This window comes from Artibeus jamaicensis, unplaced genomic scaffold (assembly GCF_021234435.1).
Source record: "Artibeus jamaicensis isolate MK-2021 breed Jamaican fruit bat unplaced genomic scaffold, CSHL_Jam_final contig_585, whole genome shotgun sequence".
NCBI lineage: Eukaryota > Metazoa > Chordata > Mammalia > Chiroptera > Phyllostomidae > Artibeus > Artibeus jamaicensis.
The window spans coordinates 8,687,535-8,710,646 of record NW_026521894.1 but is presented as its reverse complement, the minus strand read 5'-3'; the positions used below and the strand labels follow the sequence as shown (position 1 = coordinate 8,710,646).

General features: G+C 39.1%; 1 protein-coding gene across 2 annotated transcripts in view; it reads left to right on the top strand.

The window, feature by feature from the left end:
- The window catches only part of ELMOD1 (ELMO domain containing 1), an 88,892-nt gene that overhangs the window by 2,983 nt on the left and 62,797 nt on the right, over window positions 1–23,112 (top strand). Inside the window, exon 1 of one of the 2 annotated variants that reach the window (XM_053670378.1) lies at window positions 14,178–14,229. The exons of the other annotated variant lie outside the window; for it this stretch is intronic. The gene's annotated coding sequence lies outside the window, so the exon portion shown is untranslated. Of the gene's footprint in view, window positions 1–14,177; window positions 14,230–23,112 lie in introns of those variants that run through there. 2 annotated transcript variants of the gene reach the window in all.

Here is a 23,112-nt window from a genome sequence, read left to right as displayed (position 1 = left end):
GTGGAGCTGAAGTTGAAGGATTTTACCTGATGGCCTCAGTTAGAGGACAGAGTGGCCCACTGAGAATGAGGGAAGTGAGAAGGGGATTCTAAAATAAAGGTTTTAAATGGTTGCTGGTGGGAATGGAATAGAGAGCTGAAAAGGGACAAGTGTAGGGATTGGTAAGTGGTACTTAAATGAATGTGTCTTATTGCATTTTAAAAAGCAGCTGTTCTGCCCTTTCACTAATACCCAAAGTGTTCCTTTGCCGTTTTACTACCATCCTGGTTTCCTCAGGTGAAAGGCCAAAGAATACTGGAAAACAGTATTTTAAAGTCTTACTATTTTTAAATTAAAGTAGATAGTGAAATGTAATATTTGAGATGCTGATGGATATTCAGTTGCTTGTGGCACAAATTGCTGAAATAAAATAATCAGATGTTTCGGTTTTAGCAAACCTACTTTTTCAAGTAGAAAAAGATATTAAATTGCAATAACCTACTGATTTTGTCCAGCTGTTCTTAAGGAAGCAGATTCCAATAATGGAAGGAAAGTAGATTTTATAGGAATAGCACTATGTAAAAATGACCATATGCTTGTAGCACCAGAGAGTGTTCCAAATGCAATTAATTTTTTAAAATCTCACACCAGTTACATTTATGTCTTTGAAGACCCAGCAGATCCTTTCACTACTAGTCAGCATAGGAAGTTTCCAAGGCAGTTGAAAATCAAACCAGTGCAGTCCATGTAGAGAACAGTTCCTCATTTCTTGACTCTTCTAGTTTGCCAGTCTCAAGCAAATGACGATTGAATGTCATTCTAGATTGTACTTCTGCCAACAAATCTTAGGGACCATCTACAGAAGAGCCTCATGTCTATATGTATGGTTAAATTTCTTATTTATATTTTATAATACATTTTTAAAACCATGAAAATTACTCTGTAATAAAATGTATAATGAAGTAGTTAATTAAGGTATCTTATCAAATGGTTGTCCTTTAAAATACAGCAAAAAACAGTTCCTTTTTTTAAAAAGATAGATTGATTAATTGATTTTTAGAGAGAGGGGAAGGGAAGGAAAGAGTGAGAGAGAGAAGCATCAATGTGTGGCTGCCTCTCACACACCCCCAACTAGGGGCCTGACCTGCAACCCAGGCATATGCCCTGACTGGAATTGAACCAGCAACCCTTTGGTTCTCAGGCCGGCACTCAATACACTGAGTCACACCAGCCAAGACAGAAAGCAGTTCTATTTCAGGTATTTGTACTGTTCCTCTGTATAGTCTCTGCCAAACATGTCCTGCCTTATAATTCTGGTAGTTTATAAGAAAAAAAGTGATCAAAGACATTCATTGACATTGCTAAAATTTCAAGGCAATAGACTCTAGGTTTTATTTTCAGTGGGATTTCACCTGGATATGATTTGTTAAAGAAAGGCTTACTGCAGTGATCTGTAATAACAGCTTATGGACTGTCACCCAGGAGAGCTTTAACCGAAATTGTGTGCTCAATTCACATTCTAAGTCCTCAGTAAATACTCTGAATTTAAAGAATCTAAAGACAGTATGTTCTTGCATCTTAGGAGCTTTTAACCCTTCAGCTTACTTACGCTAACAATGAGGAAGTTTCACTATACATCAGTTTCTGTGCTCTAAAATGGAAGATATACACACTTTAAAAAATAATATTGTGCCAACAACTCCAATTCTTTTGTCTATAAAATAAACTTTAGTTGTTACGACTGTTCTAAGGGATAAATAACTTCATTCTCAATGTAACTAGACAATTTGTATATTTTCTGTGTAGTCTCTATGATGTTTCAGATGCCAGGAATAAATCAAATTTGTTGTTTGATTTTTTTTTTTTTGCTTTTTTAGTGCAAAGCAAGACGATTGTTGTAAATGCTTAAGGAGAGCTCATTAAGCACCTTTAAAAAATCAGCCTCGAGCAAGCTAATGCCTATAGATTCAAAGGTTTTTATGTAACTTTTAAACATAGTTTCCATTTTAATTATTGGAATTAGGATTTGGTTAATTAGAATGCTTGGTACAGAGCCTACTTCAGATACTGTAACTTCCCTTCCTGTTTCCCTCATACAACTTCCTGTTTCCCTCATACAAATACAACGTGAAAAGCCGCCATGTATTTTGAAGGTCTCGTTCACGATGAAACTAGTAATTTGTTTATCCCACATCTGCTTTTTGGTTTAGCAAATGTTATCTATGATGTCATAAACTCTGTTCCCTAATTTATTTTTGTATCTCCAGTTGGCATTATAAGTATCGTGAATCAATCACTGGAATGAATTTATTATGCAAGTACATTTCTTCCTTTTCCCTTTAGAAATAGAATAAATGTTTTACCCTTCAGAATTTGGAAGCCAGATTTCCTGAAGATTCTACAGTCCAATAGAATATTTAGATTTTAATTTCAGATTTTCTTTGGTCTTAGAATCTATTTAAATTAGAAAGAAACTTAAAACAATTGATTCTAATCAAGAAGTTAAATCATACATTTTCTTAAAATGGTAAACATTTATCAAAGCTGTTTTAATTAAAATGTATATTATATATATTATTAGTCATAATTTTTAAAGCTAATATTAAAATACATAGCATAGAATTTTTTCATATTCTGTCTCATGTATATTGTGTATCTAGCCCAGTATGTGAATCAAGTATATGAAAGTGAGGACTTACAAAATAGAAGGATTGGGTTATGATATTTGTTTCACTAAAGAGTTCTGTGTTGTAGCAAAAATTTCTCCTAGTATTCCTTTAAATTTTAGATAACCTAGGGTATTTAAAATAGAGCCAGACAAATCAAATTTTTACATCTACACAATTCTTCTGGGACACATCTGTCACCTAGGCTATTGAGTCATCTTTGTAGGTGACTTGCAGAATGAGGTCTGGGATGTGCTCTCATAGCTGGGTTGATCGGCTGTACCCAAGGGATGTTCATAGATGTGGAAGCCAGTCTGGAAGGTGGCTTCTGTTGGCCTGAGTCACAGCTCTTCTCTTGACCCTAACATTTCTACAATTCGGTGAACAATTCAGATACACTTAGATCATATATATGTAATATCAGATTTATTGATATTGCAATACTCAAAGCACTAATAAATTTGGATGGCACTCTTGATTAAACTTGCTATCCTGTATCCCAAAGCAAGGGCTGAAATTAAGATTATATTTTAAAGAGAATACATGTTGACTTCATTTAGATCCACTCCCAGTGACATGAGCTTAACAACAGTTTGGGCTATAAAAAATAATTTTAGTTCACTTGAGTATTAACCAGTAATACAGAGGAAATTAATGCTGTCTTTGGTTGGATTCACAGATGAATAGAGTCAATATCAAAAAGATCAGAAACAAACAATATAACAAACTGTCTTGAATGTAATGCATTTTGAGCTACCTGTCAGGAATATAATAAGAGGGAATGCTTTTACTGGGTAGGAAGTTGGCTCATATGACCTTAAAAATACCTCCTAAATCTCATTATGCAGTTTAGATTGAGCTCCTAGGCTTATACACAACTCTGCCAATGTGTAATTCAGCTTAGCCACATTTATGAAACATATAACTATTTTACAACTTTTCTTGATTTACTTAATGATTATTCCCTAGATAATTAATCAGTAATCAATTAAAATAAACACACCTACTCTGTGAGCATCACTGGGTTAAATTAAACAAGCTATTTCCAGTAATTCCTTAACTGTCTCAGATCATACTTGAAATTAGTTAAAACAACATGTATTTTGAATAGCCATGACATAGTCAGGTGTCCATGTTCTAAAATAGATTTGTATAGTACACCTAATCAAATCAGACAAGGATGAAAGGCAAATGTGTTCACTTTGTGTGCTCTGTGTGTACTCTGTTCTCTCATTACTCTGCATTGTATTGTGGCTTTCGAATGCAGTTGTTTGTAGAATTGAGTGGACACTTGTCATTCCTTTTGAACACTGCCTTCTGAACCCCTTTCCCATGTTGGGGGCTCTCCCACATTATGAGGCTGAGCTCACTCCCCACTGTAGGAACTAAAATTGCCAGATGCTTTCTTTCCCAGACATCCTTGCATCATAGCCACGGGCCCATGACCCAGACTCTGCCCCGAAGGTTCTAGTCAGCAATGCCCCTTGACCAGTACTGAGGGCCGGTGAGTAATCAGTGGGTCCAGCTTCAGAGTCTGGACCTGGAGGCAGCAGGAGAAGTGTTATACTGGACCAGCTCTGTGTCATCATTCCGAAAGTTATTTTTGGTTATATAATCTCTAAACCCAGTTCTCTAAGTCTCCTGGAGATTCTGTGGGTTACCTTTAGAACAAAGTCTGTTCTGCTTAAATAAGCAGAACTACTTTCTGGTTTTTTGTGATCATAAACCCTGACTAGTACAAGATGTAAGTCCAGGCTCACGTTGACATGTTACTCACTAGGAACTGTTGAGCACAAAGCACTCTGAAGGGCACAAAAGGAAATGTTTGTTCATTCACTGAGTATTTCTTGAACAAGTTACTCTGCTTGACAAAGGCAGAGGGTGAGGCACACAGAGCTGCTATTTCCAAGTTCGTACTATGGGGACAAGGAGGAAGAGGTGAGAATGGTGGGAATACCACTGGGAAACTAAGATGTAGGCATATATCTTTATGTGGATCTCTTGATTTAGTGTAGGAACGAAGGATTGTGATAAGAAAGGATACTCTTCTGGTCAAGATGGCAGCAGAGGTAAACATGGCTTTTCTCTTTGCACATGAGACAACCACATCAAAATTACAACTAAAATATAGAACAGCAATCACTCGAAACCATCAGATTGAGTTGAGTGGAATTCTGACCACTACGGAATTAAAGAAACCACATCCACTTGGACTGGTGGGGGAGAGGGGTGGAGGTGTGGAACGGGCTGGTCACACTTCTACATGTGGTGGATAAAAATCTGGGAGACATATCTCAGGAGTGAAGAGTCCCAGCCCCACCCCAGGCCCTCTACCCAGGATTCCAGTGCCAGGAAGATAAGTCCCCATAACTTATAGCTGTAAAAACCAGCAAGAACTGAGTCGGTGGAAGACACTGCTTGAGTGCCAAGCAGTTCCTCTTAAAGAACCTACACATGGACTTACTGAGATACTCGCCTTCTGAGCTCTAGCACCAGAGAGGCAGCTTGAAAGGCACCAGTAGCATACAGGAAGGAACTGAAGTATCGGGCATTAAAGTGAGAGCTGAGGGATAGCTTTTTCCCAGACAGAAAGGCAGACAGAGGCCATTGTCCCTTTTCTGGACCTTCCCCCCAACACACAGCCATATAGCCAGCAAGCAGGTATAGTATCTAAGACTCCATCAACCTGGCTAACACTGTTTGCCCACCCTGGAGATCCCCTGTGCTCCATCCCATTCAAATTATAGGTGTCAGAGTGCTTTTCCATATGACTGGCTGGTCTTGGATCATGCTTCACAACTTCCTAAATCCTTTCAAATAAGTAACAGCTAGCCTTGGGGAGCCCCTAGCCCCCATACCTCTTGTTAAGTGGCCCTGGCTACCACTAGCAGCATCAGCCTTGAGTCACAGCTTGGCTTTGCCTGGGAATTTCCAAGCCCAGCAGAAGTAGCAGCCATCTCAGATTGCTTTATAGCTCAGGAAGGGTAGGCTTGGGCAAAACATAGGTGGGGGCTAACCTTGGCCTGCACCACCCAGGAAACCCCAGGGCCAGTGCACTCCAGCACACTGCTCCAGACCACAGCACAGCACCACCACCCTGCCCCTGCACAGCTGATCCTCCACAGAGGGTGGAGCTTGGTGGTCAGTGGTCACAGCCAATGCTTGCAGCTAACTGGCCTGGGGAAATCCTTCCCATTGATCTGCCAGTAGCAATCAAGTCTCAACTACAAGCAGTAGGTGTACTCAATCCACAAGAAGGGCACACCATGAGTACCCAGCTTGGGTGATAAGGGAGGCTGTGCCACTGGATCCTAACAGGACACCTACTATATTAGGCCATATGACCAAGATCTAGACTCAAAGCAGCTCTACCTAATACATAGAAACAAACACAGGGAGGCTGCCAAAATGAGGAGACAAAGAAAGATGGCCCAAATAAATGAACAGATCAAAACTCCAGAAAAAGAACTAAACAAAAGGGAAATAAGCAATCTATTGCAGAGTTAAAAACACTGGTTATAAGGATGCTCAAGGAACTTAGTGAGAACCTCAGCAGCATAAAAAAGATCCAGTCAGAAGTGAAGGGTTAACTAATTGAAATGAATGATCTGCAGGGAAACAACAGTAGATTGAATGAAGCTGAGACTCAAACTAATGTTATAGAACATAAGAAAGGAAAAAGCAATCAGAATAAGAGGAACAAAGAATACAGAAAGTGAGGGTAGTGTCAGCAGCCTCTGGGACAACTTCAAATATTCCAACATTTTGCATCAAAAGGGGAGCCAAAAGGAGAAGAGAAAGAGCAAGGAACTGGAAGTCCGTTTGAAAAAATAAGAAAATTCCCTAATTTGGTGAAGGGAATAGACATGTACATCCAGGAAGCACAGAATCCCAAACAAGAGTGATGCAAAGGGGCCCACTCCAAGACACATCATAATTAAAATGCCAAAGGTTGAAGATGAAGAGAGAATCTTAAAAGCAGCAAGAGAAAAGCCGTTAGTAACCTACAGGGGAGTTCCCAAAAAATGTCAGCTGATTTCTCAAAAGAAACTTTGCAGGCTAGAAGGGATTGGCAAGAGATAATCAAAGTCATGAAACGCAGGGACCTACCACCAAGATTGCTCTACCCAGCAAAGCTATCATTTAGAATGGAAGGGCCAATAAAAAGCTTCCCAGAGAAGAAAAACTAAAGTAGTTCATCATCATGAAACTATTATTAGATGAAATGTTAAAGGGGCTTTTTAAAGAAAAAGATCAAAACTATGAATAATAAAATGGCAGTGATACCAATCTATCAACAGTTGAATCTAAAAAAAAAATCATGGCTACAGAGAGGGTCTTGATGGTTGCCAGATGAGAGGATTAAATAGGTAGTGACAGAATAGCCATGGAGATGTAAAGTACAACATAGGAAATGGAGCAGCCAAAGAAGTCATTCACATGACCCATGGGCACGAACAGTGGTGTGGGGATTGCCTGAGGAAGTGCGGGTGCTGGGTCAAAGGGGGCAAAAGGGAAAAATCGAGACAACTGTAATAGCGCAATCAATATAATGTAATTTTAAAAACTTAAATAAATAAGTGTTACACAAACCTAACATGTAAATAACCTGAAAAAAGAAAGGATACTTTTTGGGGAAATACTGCCTTTCATCAATTTCAAGATGCAAATATTTTTGTTTTAACACTTACAAAATTAGAACACACTTTTAGAATATGTCTTGTATTTTTAAAAAAGAATGTTTTAGAGAGAGGGGAATGGAGGGAGAAAGAGAGGAAGAGAAACATTGATTGGTAGCCTCTCCAGAACCCAACCTGCAACCTAGGCATGTGTCCAGATGTGGCATCAAACCGGCAACCGTTCACTTTGTGGGATGAAACCCAACCAACTCAGCCACACCGGCCAGGGCAGAGTGCGTATTGCTTCAGTTGTTATTTTTCTTCTCCTCATCCCATCATATTTTACCAAATCTATGTGTCACTGGTATATACCATTACATTTTTTTTTAATCAGTAAGAAAAAAATCTTGGCAAGTAATACTTTACAAATGATGATGCCTAACATCATATTAGGAGCTCCAGAGCAAAAAATTTAAAAAGACCCTACAGAGAATGAAAGAGTCATGGAAATACTGTTGATTCAATACCAAATACCTTTTCGTTGTTGTTGTTAAACAGCAAAGCTGTTAAACAGCAATAGATTTACCTCTAACTTTTGTTAATGAACGTATTCAGATGCTGATCATCATGACCTTGCTTGACTGTAAAAACGCCTTAGTATACTTACAGTGATTATCAAATTTTTTGGCAACTTTTTTATTTGAAAAAATTTCAAAAATATACATAAGTAGACAGAATAGTATGATGGATCCCAATATTCGATAATCATCAACAGATGACCAGTGCTGTTTTGATTTCTAATCCTACTCTCTATTTACCCCTATTTTATTTTGGAACAAATCCTAGACGTGTATACTATCATTTGTAGATAATTTCAGTATGCATCTCTAAAATATAGTGACATTTCAAAGACACATAATCATAGTATCATTATTACTTCCTGAAAAAATGTCTGTAACTTGTGGCACCTTTTAAAAATAAATTTTGTTTTTATTTTTATTAAGTATTTGAAAGTTTTTAAAAAGAAATCCAACTTATTTTTACTCCAGTGTCTACTGGTTTCTTTTTAAGAAATATATATGACGCTGGTAGGTCATATCTCAGCTCTGTAATATCTACCTTAATTTCCCATTTTACAGATTTATTTAGATTATGTTCTATAGTTGAAGATTTGCATAAAGAATATACAACTGTTCTTCCCATTTTCAAACCAGTCTTCAGAAAAGTAATTTCTATTCCTTTATTATTTTTGTCCACAAAAGGAGGATTCATAATTACAGTATCATTTGATTTGGGCATTCCATTAGATAATGAGCACATATCATATTGAACTATGTCAACATTTGTTTGTGGGGGCGACTTTCCTCACAAAGTCCCCCTGTGTGCCTCGGATGAGAGTAAACATGACAGAGACATGATGTGATCTGCTTAGGGAGGAGAGGTGGCCAGTTTCCCAGAGGAAAAAGGCCTTGAGCAGTGGCCAGTTTCTCAAGGGAAAAAGGTTTTGAGCCCCTTCCTCCAAGGGTTTTTATTGGGTTGTAATACACAGGAATACAGGGCGGCAAGGATCAAACAGTAGATAACATTTCAAAAAATTCTGAGGGCTTAGTCTGAGTCAGAGTCTGTCAGGAAGAGTTTTAGGGTTTTTTGCTCGAAACCTTTACATATGAATGAAAGCACTCTTAACTTAGCAGAGCAAATTTCATAGTTTTATCAGGAATTCTTTGTGATGCCAGATTTTTTTTCCCCAGGATATGCTCTAGCAAGGCAAGGAGCTGCACCCCTCCCCAAAAGATATTCAGGCTTAAGGGGATTAGAGCCAGGACGCACTTCTCCCAGAGCACATGGGGACTTGGGCTTTGTCAAAGCCGGCGGGGGGGCTGGAGGGGAGAGGGTGAAGAGTCTTGCTCCCTCTTTGTCCCAGCCTCCCCGAGTCCTTCTATGATGGCCTCCCAAGTGGTCGTGTCTGGCTTAGGTTGCCCCTCCTCTGAGGAGTCTTACCCGTCATGGATTTCCGACCATGCTTTGGGGGCAAGGAGGAAACTGAGGCAGCATTTGCTACCAGAGACAAGCTTTGTCTCCTGCAGCTCACATTCCAGAGGTCACTGACTCCTCCTTAGCCACAGGGGGTAGAGTCACAATTCCTAGAACCAGGCAGAGCAGTCCACAACATTTGTGAACTCAAACTGTCCCACTTTCCTATAAAAAATAATCCCAGTGCATTTTCATCTATGTCAAATTCACACAACCTGCAATGCACAGCCTGGTCTGTTACTGTTCTAGAAGTAGTGTGTGCGTTTGAGTCTATCCACTTGTCACAAACATGGCTCTGGTTTCTTGAGCCTTAGTTTCTTTTCCTTTTTTTTTTAAAGTGTGGGTTCACAGTGTTTAAGGGTACTGGAACTCAGGAGGCTAGAAGTGCCATCCTATCTGTGTCATCTATTCTAAATTTAAGTTTTTGTTTTTAGCAAGGTAATACTTGCACTTTATTTAAGACAGCATGTAATTAAAAACTTTTAATGAAAAATAGCAGTCCTCTTGCTTTAATCCATTGCCATTCCAGATTTGTTTCTGAGAAACACCCACTTTAACTCTTTTATTTGCTTCTTCTGGTGTCTTCTACCTTTCTTCTAAATAATCTGCTTATGCTACTATTTCCCAATGTTTTTAAGTATCAGATCCATTGATTTTCTTTCTACTATAGAAGTGAAATTTTAACTTTTATACCTAAACTCTCTCCCTTATACACATATACTTGTCTTTCCTAAATTCTCCCAGTATCACTCTTTTGGTTAAATAAATATTTGATGTTTAATTTGACAATGTAAATTTCATTTACAGTTGATTATATTTTCTTTTTGTATAGTTTTTGTCTTCCCAATAATTAGTAATTGACCTGTTCTTATTTGCTTGTTTTTCTATTATGCATATCATAAAATTATCCCCAAACTCATAGAACTGTAAATATTTTCTCTGCATTCATACATGACAGATAATGTCAGTGCCAGTTTTTTCATGGAGACATTTTTTCCTTAAGCCTTATTCAGCATTGTTCTGCGAATTTCTTTCACCTTTCTCCAATATGGAATCTTCTGATTCCTGGGTCCAATGTCTTTCTCATTTTCTACCTTCACTTTGGTGGAATGCTTCTCTCAGAATCTCCTGAAAAGGTGTGTTTGGAAGGTATATGGAAAGCTTTGTATGTCTGAAATTTTCATCATTCTTCCCTTACACTCAATATTTTGGCTGGGTATGGAAATCTAAATTGGAAAGAATTTTTCTCAGAGTTTTTATTCTTGCTTCCATGTTCTTGTTGACATATTGGATGCTTCCTGTTCTTAGTTTCTTTCCCCCTCTGGAAACTTCTACATTGGGAAATTTCATCATGACATACTTTGGTGAGGATCATTTGTTATTTAAGGAGCTGAGTATCTGTGGGCCTTTTAGATCTAGAGACTCATGTTCTTTAGTTATTGGAGAGTTTCTTGTATAAGGTACTCATATGACCTTCTTAACAAAATATTTCACCTAACACACACTACTATAAATAATATGTACCCTCTGTTGTAAATAGATAAGAGATGAAGAGAGTGTCATACAAAAAATAATCAAAATTTTGTCACACATCTGTGAAGAATCCATAAAACTGTGACATGTAGTTAGGAACGCTTATCTTGGAGTATAGTCTGGTTTGGCATGACATGGCTGAAATTTGTTTTCATTTGAGATAGCTCCGACCTTCTGTACTGGCTTCGGAATGGCACCAGGTTTCATGTATTAGGTCTGCAATATTCCCAACTCCTTGAGAGCAAAGACTATGTCTTACTTATTTTGTGTCTCCAGTGCTTAGAAAGAACTGAACATAATAAATGCACAATAAATCTTTATTGATTAAAATTAAGAGCTGAGGTCTTTTCCTACCACCTGGCTGTCTAGCCTTGGACAAGTCATCTGTTGGAGAAGGTTCAGCTAGGCGGCCCCAAGAGAGTCCACTTACTAGAGCTGTAGAGGAAGAAAATGGTCAAGAATGGAACATTGGGGAGCTTCTGACTAAGATGGAAGTGTAGATAGCTATGCTTTGCTTCCTTAAACAACCAAAAGAAGGATAACAATCAATTTAAAACAAAAAACAACTAGACCTGCCAGAAAATCAAACTGTATAGAAGTCTGTCAACAAAGAGTTAAACAAACATTCATCCAGGTTAGTAGGAAGGGCAGAGATGGGAAACCGGGGAGGCAAGGACATGCAACAAAGCAGCAGCTGGCAGACATGGTGATCCCAGTTGTTCCTCATGGCTTGTCCCTCATGGATAAGCCATGGGGAACAACTAGGAAGCGAGACAGATCATGCAACCCAGAGTTCCAGCCCAGGAAACTAAAGCTACAAAGCCTCTGACTGTCAAAAACTGGGGGTTGTGGTGGTAGGAGAAACTCCCAATCTCAGGAGAGTCCCCTGGAGGGGCCCATAGGATTCTAGAATGTACACAAGCCAACCCATCTGGGAGTCAGCACTTGAAACAACACGGTCCACTTGTGGGAGCAAGGGCAGTCACCGAAACCAGGGCGAGAGCCAAGCAAGCAGCATTGTTCCCTCTCTAAACCCTCCCCCACATAGAGCACCACAGCACAGTGAAGTGGGTTGCACCACCCTGGCAAATACCTAAGGCTCCGCCCATGACAATATAACAGGTGGGCCAACACAAAGAAATATGGCCCAAATGAAAGGAGAGACAGATAAAAAGTCCAGAAAAAAAACTAAGCAATGAGGAGATAGTCAACCTATCAGATGCACAGTTCAAAACACTGGTAACCAGGATGTTCACAGAAATGATTGAGTACAGTTGGCTATTCTTCCAAAATAATGGAAGAAGTGAAGGTTATGCAAAGTGAAATAAAGAAAAATATACAGGGAACCAATGGTGAAGAGAAGGAAACTGGTACTCATTTCAAACTTTGGGCCAGAAGGAAGAAATAAACATTCAACCAGAACAAAATGAAGAACCAAGAATTCAAAAAAATGAGGAGAGGCTTAGGAACTTCCAGGACAACTTCAAACACTTCAACATCTGGAACACAGGGGTGCCAAGAGAAGAAAAGGAGCAAGAAACCGAAAACTTATTTGAACAAAAAGTGAAGGAAAGCTTCCCCAATCTGGCAAAAGAAATAAACATGCAAGTCCAGGAAGCTCAGAGATAGTCCCAAAGAAGTTGAACCCAAGGAAGCACACACCAAGGCACATCATCATTACATTACCCAAGATTAAAGATAAGGATCGAATCTTACAAGCAGTAAAAGAAAAAGAGACAATTATCTACAAAGGAGCTCCCAGAAGACTATCAGCTGATTTCTCAAAAGAAACCTTACAGGCAAGAAGGGGCTGGAAAGAAGTATTCAAAGTCATGAAAGACAAGGACCTCCATCCAAGATTGCTCTATCCAGCAAAGCTTTCATTTAGAATGGAAGGGCAGATCAAGTGCTTCCCAGATAAGGTCAAGTCAAAAGAGTTCATCATCACCAAGCCCTTATTACATGAAATGTTAAAAGGGCTGGTCTAAGAAAAAGAAGATCAAAAATATAAACAGTAAAATGACATCAAACTTACAACTATTAACAACTGAACCTAAAGAAACAAAAATGAAAACAAACTAAGCAGACAACTAGAACAGGAACAGAATCAAAGAAATGGAAATCACATGGAGGGTTATCAGTGGGGAGGGGGTGGAGGGAGAATGGGAGAAAAAGCTGCAGGGAATAAGAAGCATAATTCATAGACACAGAATAGACGGGGAGGTTAAGAATAGTTATTATTAATTAAATATAAAATACAACAAAAAAAAAAAGAATAGTGTAGGAAATGGAAAAGTCAAAGAACTTGCATGTACAACCCATGAACATGAACTAACTGGGGGGACTGGTGGAAGGAGTGGGGTGAAGGGTGGAGTGAGATAAAGGGGAGAAAAATGGACAATTGTAATAACGTAATCAAAATATACTTTAAAAAAGTGGAAAAAAACAATGGAACATTGGTAAATGACAACACTTAAAAGGCAGGAAGCGGAGGAGTGGGAGGATAGATGGAAAACCAGGAGAACATGGAATCATGGAATCATGTCAGATAAAATAAGGACAGGGCCCATCCTCAGTTGGTTAGAGCATTGTCCCCTACACCAAAAAGGTTGTGGGCTTGATTCCCAGCCAGGGTATATGTGGCAGGCAACCACTGGATCAATGTTTCTTTCTCACTTCAGTGTTTCTCTCTCTCTCTCTGCCCTTTCCTCTCTCTTTAAAATCAATAAGTATATGCTCAGATGGGGATTAAAAAAGATAAGAACAGGAGAATGCAGCTTGGACTAGACCAAACTGAGCCAAGCATTTACATACTCATTCTTTGTGTAATAAGGAGTACTTACCACTCCTGAGATGTTTACTGTCAGAGCTGTCTTTGTAGTATAAGGAAGTTGTCTTGAGCCCTGTGTTTATGTGAGAATGTGTATGTAATGTGAATTGTGTATGTTGTGTGTATAATAAGATATGTGACAGGAGAAGGCAACTAGAGTCCAGAGCCTACACAGTAAGCAGTTGGGAGGATCTCCAGTGAGGCTAAGAAGGACATGAGTTGCTCATATATAATCAACTATAGCATATCATGGAATTACTTCATTAACCTGGTTTAACCTGAATGTTTGAGTCAGGGAATAAGAATCTTCCAGTGTGATTTGCTGCAGGCCTTCCATTCTCTTTGTCATCAACCATTGGATTCTTCTGGACAAGCATTATAGCCTGGAATTTGGAAATGAGTAGGCTTCAGTCTTACTATATTTCATAAATTCTAAGATGCTTTTTTTAACATCACTGAAACAAGATGAATCATAGCTTAATTAGCACTATTTTATTCTTTCTTAAGGGTACATGACATAATGGTGCATTTTACCATTGATGACACTGATGGAATACCATTGGAAAAGGTAAAATAACATTCACTCAATTCAGAACTATTTTTTTTATTTGTTTTATGGTATTGTTTTTTGCAGAAGCCCAACCTAAATGGTCTACTCACAAGTGAATGCTATTATCTCATCCATCATGTCGGGGTCAGCAGTTACCTTATGAGCAGGGTACCCTGCCTGCCTCCAGGCCCCTGGAAATGAGACAGTTGGCTTGGACTCTCCTGTCAAATGTTTTTAGATAGATGCCCTCACTGTGTTCTGATTCTATGAAAGTAAAAAATTTGCAGAAAGAATCAGTTTATACTGGTAAAACCATATTCATGTATTGTTTGTGCAAACATAAGTACCATTTTTTTAACTGAAATTTATAATTGAGAAGGTATAACATCCAGATTAAGTATTTTTGTGAAAAAGGATCAATATGTAGATTTTTGAAATTTTAATATTCTTTTATAAAGACAAATTTCATCAATCCTATTCTCCCTACCTTTGCTCCCACCATGAAAACGGTACATTCATGCAGGTGAACCCAGTAATGGCCAGAAGATCACTGCACCTTTAAAGCAGATCACAAATACATGTGCAGGCAGTCCTGAGTTCTGTAGCTGGCGTGGACCTCCATTTCTATCAATCGCAAAAACAAACGCTGGATGAGTATTTTATTCCTGAAGAAGGGGAAAAATTCTTCTTGGTTGTCATTTTCATGAGTGTCTATAGATGATTGTTCAAACTAATCACCAGAGAAGGAAGAAAGGAAAGTTCTGGAATATGGCCTCAGGGAGATTGTTATACATGAGCATTATATTTCTAATATGACATGTTGTATAGCTTGTGTGAAGTGTAAATACATAATTTGAAAGATTTTTCATTTCTCTGGAATGGTAAATTTACGTATTGTTTGTTCTCTTCCCTCGTGTGTATACCTTTATAACAGCAGTTTTCAACCTTTTTCATCTCATGCCATACATAAACTAATTAGTAAAAATTCTACAACATGCCAAAAATAAATTTTTTGCTGATCTGACAACAAAGATATAATTTTGATGTAATTATACAAGATGGCTATTGCTGTGCTGGCTGTTGTCATTTTTTTAATTTGACAATCTAAGCGAAAAGAGGCCAGTACTCCTGACTAGTAAGGTATTGCATGTTTTAAAAATTTTTGCAGCACACTGGTTGAAAATCATTGCTGTATTAAATATATCTTAACTGTGTTTCAAATGCTCATAAAAAGCCTTAGAAATATTTCTTTCCCTTCTCTTCCCTTCCCTCCCATTTCTTCCTATTCACTTCTTGTTTCATGGGGTAGGTCTGGTTGTATTATGTCCTTTGAAGACTGAGTTCCTCATCTGTTTAGGTTTTCCTTGCACTAACACTGTGGTTCTTAGGTCTTGACAAAATATGAAGCATGATGCACAGTTGACCAATATATGAATTTGCTAATTCAGATAAATAAATAAATTTTAAATCTGATATGTGGTCCACCTGCTTTAAAAAGACTGACCTCCTTTTGTTATTTTGTGGGTCAACTCAGCCAGAGCCCAGCCCCTTACATGGCAGGTAGGTAGTTGACTAGCTACTCCCGATGAGAGCTCAGGCTTGTTCTAGAGAACTTTCTCTAATTTTTTGAAAACCATCCACAGGCATGCTTACATGCAGAGCACAATAGCAAATTAATGGGAGCTATAAGCTGGATTCATCACATCTTTTTTTAAATATATTTTCTTGATTATACTATTACAGTTGTCCCATTTTCCCCCCTTTACTCCTTCCTCCCTGCATATCCCCTTCCACCCACATTCCCACCACTTTTAGTTCCTGTCTGTAGGTCATACATGTAAGTTCTTTGGCTTGTACATTTCCTATACTATTCTTAACCTCCCCTTGTCTATTTTCTACCTATCACTTAATGCTATTTATTCTCTGTACCTTTTCCCTTCTCCCCCTCTGATAACCCTCCATGTGATCGCCATTTCTGTGATTCTGTCTTTGTTCTAGTTGTTTCCTTAGTTTGTTTTTGTTTTAGGTTCAGTTGTTTATAGTTGTGAGTTGTCATTTTACCGTTCATATTTTTTATCTTTTTTTCCTTAGGTTTGTCCCTTTAACATTTCATATAATAAGCGCTTGTTGATGTCATCAAAAAATTCATTTCTTTAACTTGACCTTATTTGGGAAGTAGTTTATCTACCCTAGCATTCTAAATGATAGCTTTGCTGGATAGAGTAATCTTGGATGGAGGTCCTTGCCTTTTGTGACTTTGAATACTTCTTTTCCAGCCTCTTCTTGCCTGCAAGGTTTCTTTTGAGACACCAGCTGACAGTCTTATGGGAATTCCATTGTAGGTAACTGTCTCCTTTTGCCGCTCGTAAGATTCTCTCCTTATCTTTAATCTTGGGTAATGCAATTATGATGTGCCTTTGTGTGTTCCTCCTTGGGTCCAACTTCTTTGGGACTCTCTGAGCTTCCTGGATTTCCTAGAAGTCTATTTCCTTTGCCAGATTAGGGAAGTTCTCCTTCATTATTTGTTCAAATAAGTTTTTAATTTCTTGTTTTTCCTCTTTTCCTCTGGTACTCCTATGATTCAGATGTTGTAACAATTAAAGATGTCCTGAACAGGAAGCTAAACAACAAAACAAACAAGCAAACAGAATAAAAACAAAGACACTGAAATAGAGAGCAAGTGGGCAGTGACCAGAGGGGAGAGGGAAGGGAATTTAAGGGGGAAAAACGGGAGGGATTTTGAGGAACAAGTATGAAAGACACAGAGATGAGGACTGGGGGGGAGGAAATGGGAGGGAGGTGGGGAGCATGGGGCAGGGGGGGCTGGGATGGGAGAAATAGACAAAAAACTGTACTTGAAAAATAAATAAATTTTTTTAAAAAGAAAAAAATCAGCTTTGCCATATTAATAATAATAATAATAATAATAATAATAATAATAAAGCTTAAAGGATACCCATAGCATAAAAAAAAAAAAGATGTCCTGGAGGTTCCTAAGCCTCTCCTCATTTTTTTGAATTCTTGTTTCTTCATTCTGTTGTGGTTGAATGTTTCTTTCTTCCTTCTGGTCCACACAATTGATTTGAGTCCCAGTTTCCTTCCTGTCACTGTTGGTTCTCTGTACATTTTCCTTTATTTCAGTTAGCATAGCTTTCATTTTTCCCTCTAATTTGTGACCATATTCAACCATTTCTATGAGCCTCCTGATTACCAGTGTTTTGAACTTTGCATCTGACAGCTTGGCTATGTCTTTGTTGTTTAGTTGTATTTTTTCTGGAGCTTTGATTTGTTCTTTCATTTGGGCCAATTTTTTTTTTTTGTCTTATTGTGCCTGTTACGTAGTAAGGGGCAGAAACTTAGGTATTTGCCAGGGCTGGTTGACCCTCACGCTGGGTTTTGGTGCTGTATGTGGGGGAGGGGTCCAAGAAGGAGCAATGTCATTTGCTCTGTCCTCTGCCAGTTTTCAGTCACTTCTACTGCTTCCCACAGTCAATCTGGGCCCTTCTGGTGCTGATTCCCGGTGGGTGGGTATGTTCTAGGACCCTGTGGATCTCTCCATTGAACTCTCCTGTGAGGCTGGGAGTTTCTCCCACTGCCACCTCAACTCCCACAGGTTTTTCCAGTCAGAGGTTTTGAGGGCTTATTTCTCTGCACTGGAACCCTGGGTTGCAAGGTCTGTCTCACTCCCTAGTTGTTCCTCCTGGTGTATCTGCACAGGACTGTGGGACCGGCCAGTCCACCAGCTGCTGCCTTGCCATGAGTCCTCTGCCCACTGCCTGTCTGCACCCCTCCTGCTAGTCTGAGTGAATGTTTCTCCTTTAACCCCATGGTTGTTGGACTTTAATACAGTTCTGTTTTCGTCGGTTCTTGTTGTTTTGTTTTGTTTTTTAATTTGTTTTTGTCCTTCTTTCGGTTATGTGAGGAGGCAGAGTATGTCTACCTGCCACGATGTCTGACCATTTTAGCCAGAAGTCCTTGTATGCCTTTGAATTCATTACATCTTAAATCACCTTGGCTTCAGTTATCAGTAAGTTTTGGCCTTTTTCAGAATAGTTGCCTTTCTCCTCCATTTTACCTCCTCCACCTAGATCTAGCCATAGCTGAAAAAAAGGGTGGAAAAAGAGAAGCATATGTCAGTTTTTTCACTAGTCCCAAATCACTACCTTACTGACAGGGATGTCATGATTATGATTTCATTAGACTCCAGCAGGGCACAAGTACATACAGTGAGATCATTCAAAAGGAAAACTGAGATTTCCACATAGGTTAAGATAATTTACTTGGAGTGTATTATCATCATCAAGAAGTTTTCTCAGTTGCCTTTAGAAAATATTTAGTGTCATAATATAGTAAAGACACATGGTAAATGGAATTAAACCAAATCAGTAACAAGTTTTCTTCTGATACCCAAAGAAGCTGTGGATCAATCTGATTTTTAGGGGAGAAAACCATAAAAATTATTATTTATGGATTTTATGGTTCCACATATCATTGTTCTCTTTCCCATATGAAATGAGACTAGTCCGAACTGAGAAAATTAAATCAATGGCAAGTAATTGTAAAATTGCTGGTCTTGAATTTATCATCTGCAGAGTAAAGTTGTGTGCATTTCCCTTCCAGAACTGATCGATAGAGTTTTTTTGTTTTGCTACTGCTAAAAAATGCTGCCCAAATGTTTACTTTTTAATCTAGATTCAGGGGAAGGAAAGTAGAGAGTGTTTTCATCTTCAATTATTATTAATCACACTAAGTTGTATTTTGAAGTTGACCCATTTGATTGAATTATTTTCTCCTTATGGGGTTGTAGCATGGAAAGAAAATAATAACAACAAGAAGAAATTAGGGAAATCTAAGAGAAAGTGGAACTTATTTTGCTTTTCAATGAATTCAAGAAAACTCATTCAAGTTAGTATATGTCTTCTAAGTAGATTTAGAGTATTTTTTTAATTTTTTTATTGATTATGCCATTACATTTGCTCTATTCCCCCCTCCATTCCCCTCCACCCTGCGTACCCCTCCCCCACCATTTCCCCCTTTAGTTCATGAACACGTGTCTCAAATTCTTTAGATTCTGTATTTCCCCTCCTATTCTTACCCTCCCCCCTATTTTCTATCTACTGTCTATGCTACTTATTTTCTGTACCTTCTCCCCCCTTCCCCTCCTCCCACTCCCCTGTTGCTAACCCTCCATGAGATCTTCATTTCTATGGTTCTGCTCCTGATCTAGCTATCCTCTTAGTTTGCTTTTGTTTTAGGTGTGGTTGTTACTAACTGTGAGTTTGCTGTCCTTTCACTGTTCATCTTTTTTATCTTCTTTTTCTTAGGTAAGTCCCTTTAACATTTCATATAATAAGGGCTTGGTGATGATGAACTCCTTGAATTTGGTCTTATCTGAGAAGCACTTTATCTGTCCTTCCATTCTAAATGAGAACTTTGCTGGGTAGAGCAATCTTGGTTGTAGATCTTTGGTTTTCATGACTTGGAATACCTCTTTCCAGCCCCTTCTTGCCTGTAAGGTCTCTTTTGAGAAATCCGCTGACAGTCTGATGGGAACTCCTTCGTAGGTGACTGTCCCCTTAGCTCTTGCTGCTTCTAGGATTCTCTCCTTCATTTTAATCTTGGCTAATGTAATGATGATGTGCCTTGGTGTGTTCCTTCTTGGGTCCAACTTCTTTGGGACTCTCTGAGCTTCCTGGATTTCCTGGAAGTCTATTTCCTTTGCCAGCTTGGGGAAATTCTCCTTTATTATTTGTTCAAATAAGTTTTCCACTGGTGGCTGTGCCTTTCCCCCTTCTGGTACCCCTATAATTCGGATGTTGGAACGTTTAAAGATGTCCTGGAGGTTCCTAAGCTTCTCCTCATTTTTCTGAATTCTTATTTCTTCATTCTTTTCTGTTTGATCATTTTTTTCTTCCTTCTGGTCCACTCCCTTGATTTGAGTCCCAATTTTCTTTCCATTACTATTGGTTTCCTTTGTATTACCATTCATTTCAATTAGTTTACTTCCATATGTTTCTCTAATGTGTGACTAAAGTCAACCAGTTCTGTAAGGATCCTGATAACCAGTGTTTTGAACTGTGCATCTGAAAGACTGGCTATTTCTTCATCGCTTAGATCTATCGGTTCTGGGGCTCTGAGTTGTCCTAGAGCCATTTTTGGTCTATTCGTGCTGGTAAGTAAGCGGAGCAAAGCCTTAGTTGTTTACCAGGACAGGGAGACCCAGGTCGCTGGTTTGTGATGCTGTGTGTGGGGGCAGGGTCAGAGAGGGAGCAATGGCGGTCCTCTCCGCTAGCCCAGCCCGTCCAGTCACACCACACGCCTCGGGCTTGTTTATCCGATCGGAATTGTGCGAGCCTGCTGCCCCGCGCAGGCTTCCCTTCTCACTGGTTTCTCCGCACGCAGATGCGCGACCGACCTGCAGCGCCTCCTCCCTGTGAGCTCCCATAGCTAGCTCGCTCTAAATCAGAGCCTTCGGCTGCTTGTGCGCGCACTGCGCACCACCCGGGAATTTTTTCTTGCTAACCTGCTCTGCTGCTGGCTTTGCTCCTCATACCGGTCCAGCTGAGTATCTAGTTGTCCCTTGGACTCTGTATTGTCGATTTTCCGTGTGGCTTGGTTGTGACTGCTGTTAAAAATAGTTGTTCTTAGATTTGGTTGTGCACAGAGGCAAGGTGGTTCCTCCATCTTGGCGGAAGTCCCCAGATTTAGAGTATTTTTCCAACTGGTAGATATAGTTTATATTTGGCTAAAAAGAGGTAAACAAATATTTTTTATCTACAAAGGAAGAGGTGTAATGTATTATGAAAGGTAAAACATAGAGGTAAAGTGAAAGAAAAACAAGGGAAAATGCTCACTTGAGGACCCTGTCACTCTAACTAATGTCTCGGGGTAACTTGGGGAGCATGAATGCACCACACTAATAGCAGAGTGGACCAGGAGCTTAAATTTCATTAGATTTGCTAAATCCAAGGGAGCAATAGATTTACATGGGGCAAGGGGGTAATATTTTTACTATTAGTTATTTCAGAATTACACTGCCAAGGATTCTTATCTCCCTGGAAATGTGCCCTCAATAAGAATATTTAAAACACACACTTTCAGGCTCTATTATATAACTTCTTCCCATGAAATTTTATTGTTTAAAAAAATTCAGATCTCTAGTACATTTGCTTCAGGAAAGGAAAGAAAGAGGTTAATTTTCAGTTAGCCCTTTAGACACAGTAACCCTTGTTAGACAAGAGTCCTCCAGCTACCTCCCAGAAGAACACTCATAGGTTTTGAAGAGCAGGTATACACCCAGGCCTGGATTATTCCCAGCACTGCAGTTTAATTTGGACTGAATACACAATTTATTCCCTTTGTTCTTAAGTTAATTCCAAATTTTACCTCTGTGGTTTCCTGAGGCAGCACAGGAGAGTAAATGATAATACCTCCTCAGGAGCCAGGCTTCAAGAGTTTGAACCCTAGTCCTGCCCAGCACTAGCTGTGTGACCTTGGAAGCTTGCTCAGTTTTCTCAGCTATAAAATGGAGATAATTTTTATTCGCTTCATAGGATGACTGTTAAGTGAGTTATAAATAAAGGCCATAGAACATTGCCTGGCACATAGTAAGCACTTCGTAAATATTAGCTATTATTCATAAGTCCTTAAGCTGAGAATAATTTTTAATTGAATTTTATTTTTAAACATGCTCTATGAAACATTTTTTAAAAATGGATCATCTCAAATTACGCACATTTTAAAAGTGGAATAGAATTTACTCCATGGGTTGTCTTTTATTTATGTATTGGCATTGTGAGTCTAAAAGCATTTTGCTTATTACTGGGGATGCAGTCATTTAGAATTTGAAGGGCTGCGTAGAAAATAGCTTTTGTCATTTCCTGCAGGGATTAAGATTTTAAAGAAAGGAGTTCTGTCCTCTCTAATTTATTCCCAGGGATGCTCAATAGATGGATCAGCCTCTAAGACATGGGGTCACCCTGTGGTACTTTACAAAAGAGCTGCAGGGGACCTCTTGCTCAAAAGAGGCAGAGCAACTTCCGTGAGGCCAGGCAGACAGTGTTTTCACAAGTGGCAGACCACTCCCTGCTGCCCCTTTCCTCCCGCACACAGCACTGAAGTGTCCATTGATCTCTGGAGGTGTTTGATCCATCAAGCACCATCATTTGATCCTCCCCTTGGGAACAGGTCAGGGTAGTATCCCGGTACACACAGAAAGAAATTAGTGCACATAGGCTGAGTCAGGAAATCCAGGCTTGTTTGCAATCACAGTCTTTCTTTTGGTTAAAAGGGAGATCTATCTGGGGTTTTTTTCCTTTCAGTGAGGAGATTTTTAGTTGGCTTTATTAGTGCTATTAAAGAAGTACGTTTCTCTAAAAATGTGCAGAGTTTATTTAAACAAATCTCAATTGAGCCTTCAGTGTGCTGGGTGTTGTATAAGTCCCTGGGGCTTCCCTGGTACCCTGAGGAGCTTGCAGTGCAGAGAGAAAAAAAAACGTGAAACAGATCATTGTGGAACAGTAGGAAAGATTTTAAGCACAGCCGGTAATTACAATGACCGCGTGGTTACAGACCCCTTGGAGAGTCAGTTGCAGGGAAGGGGCAGCACTCGGGAGTATTTTCACGTTCTCCTTGCATGCTGTGAAACAGGTGGCATTAAAGTTCATGTCTGACCACAAAAAAGCTAAAGTGTATATAAATAACACCTCAATAAATCTGAATTAACCCTAAAGTTAATGTCTACATTTTTCCTTAAATTTCAAAAAAAATTTTTTTATCATTGTTCAGGCACAATTGCCTCCACTTTCCCCTCCCCCACCCCACCCACCTCTACCTCTCACCCTCAGTCCTACCCCCTTTGGCTTTGTCCATGGGTACTTTCTACCTGTTCCTTGACAACTC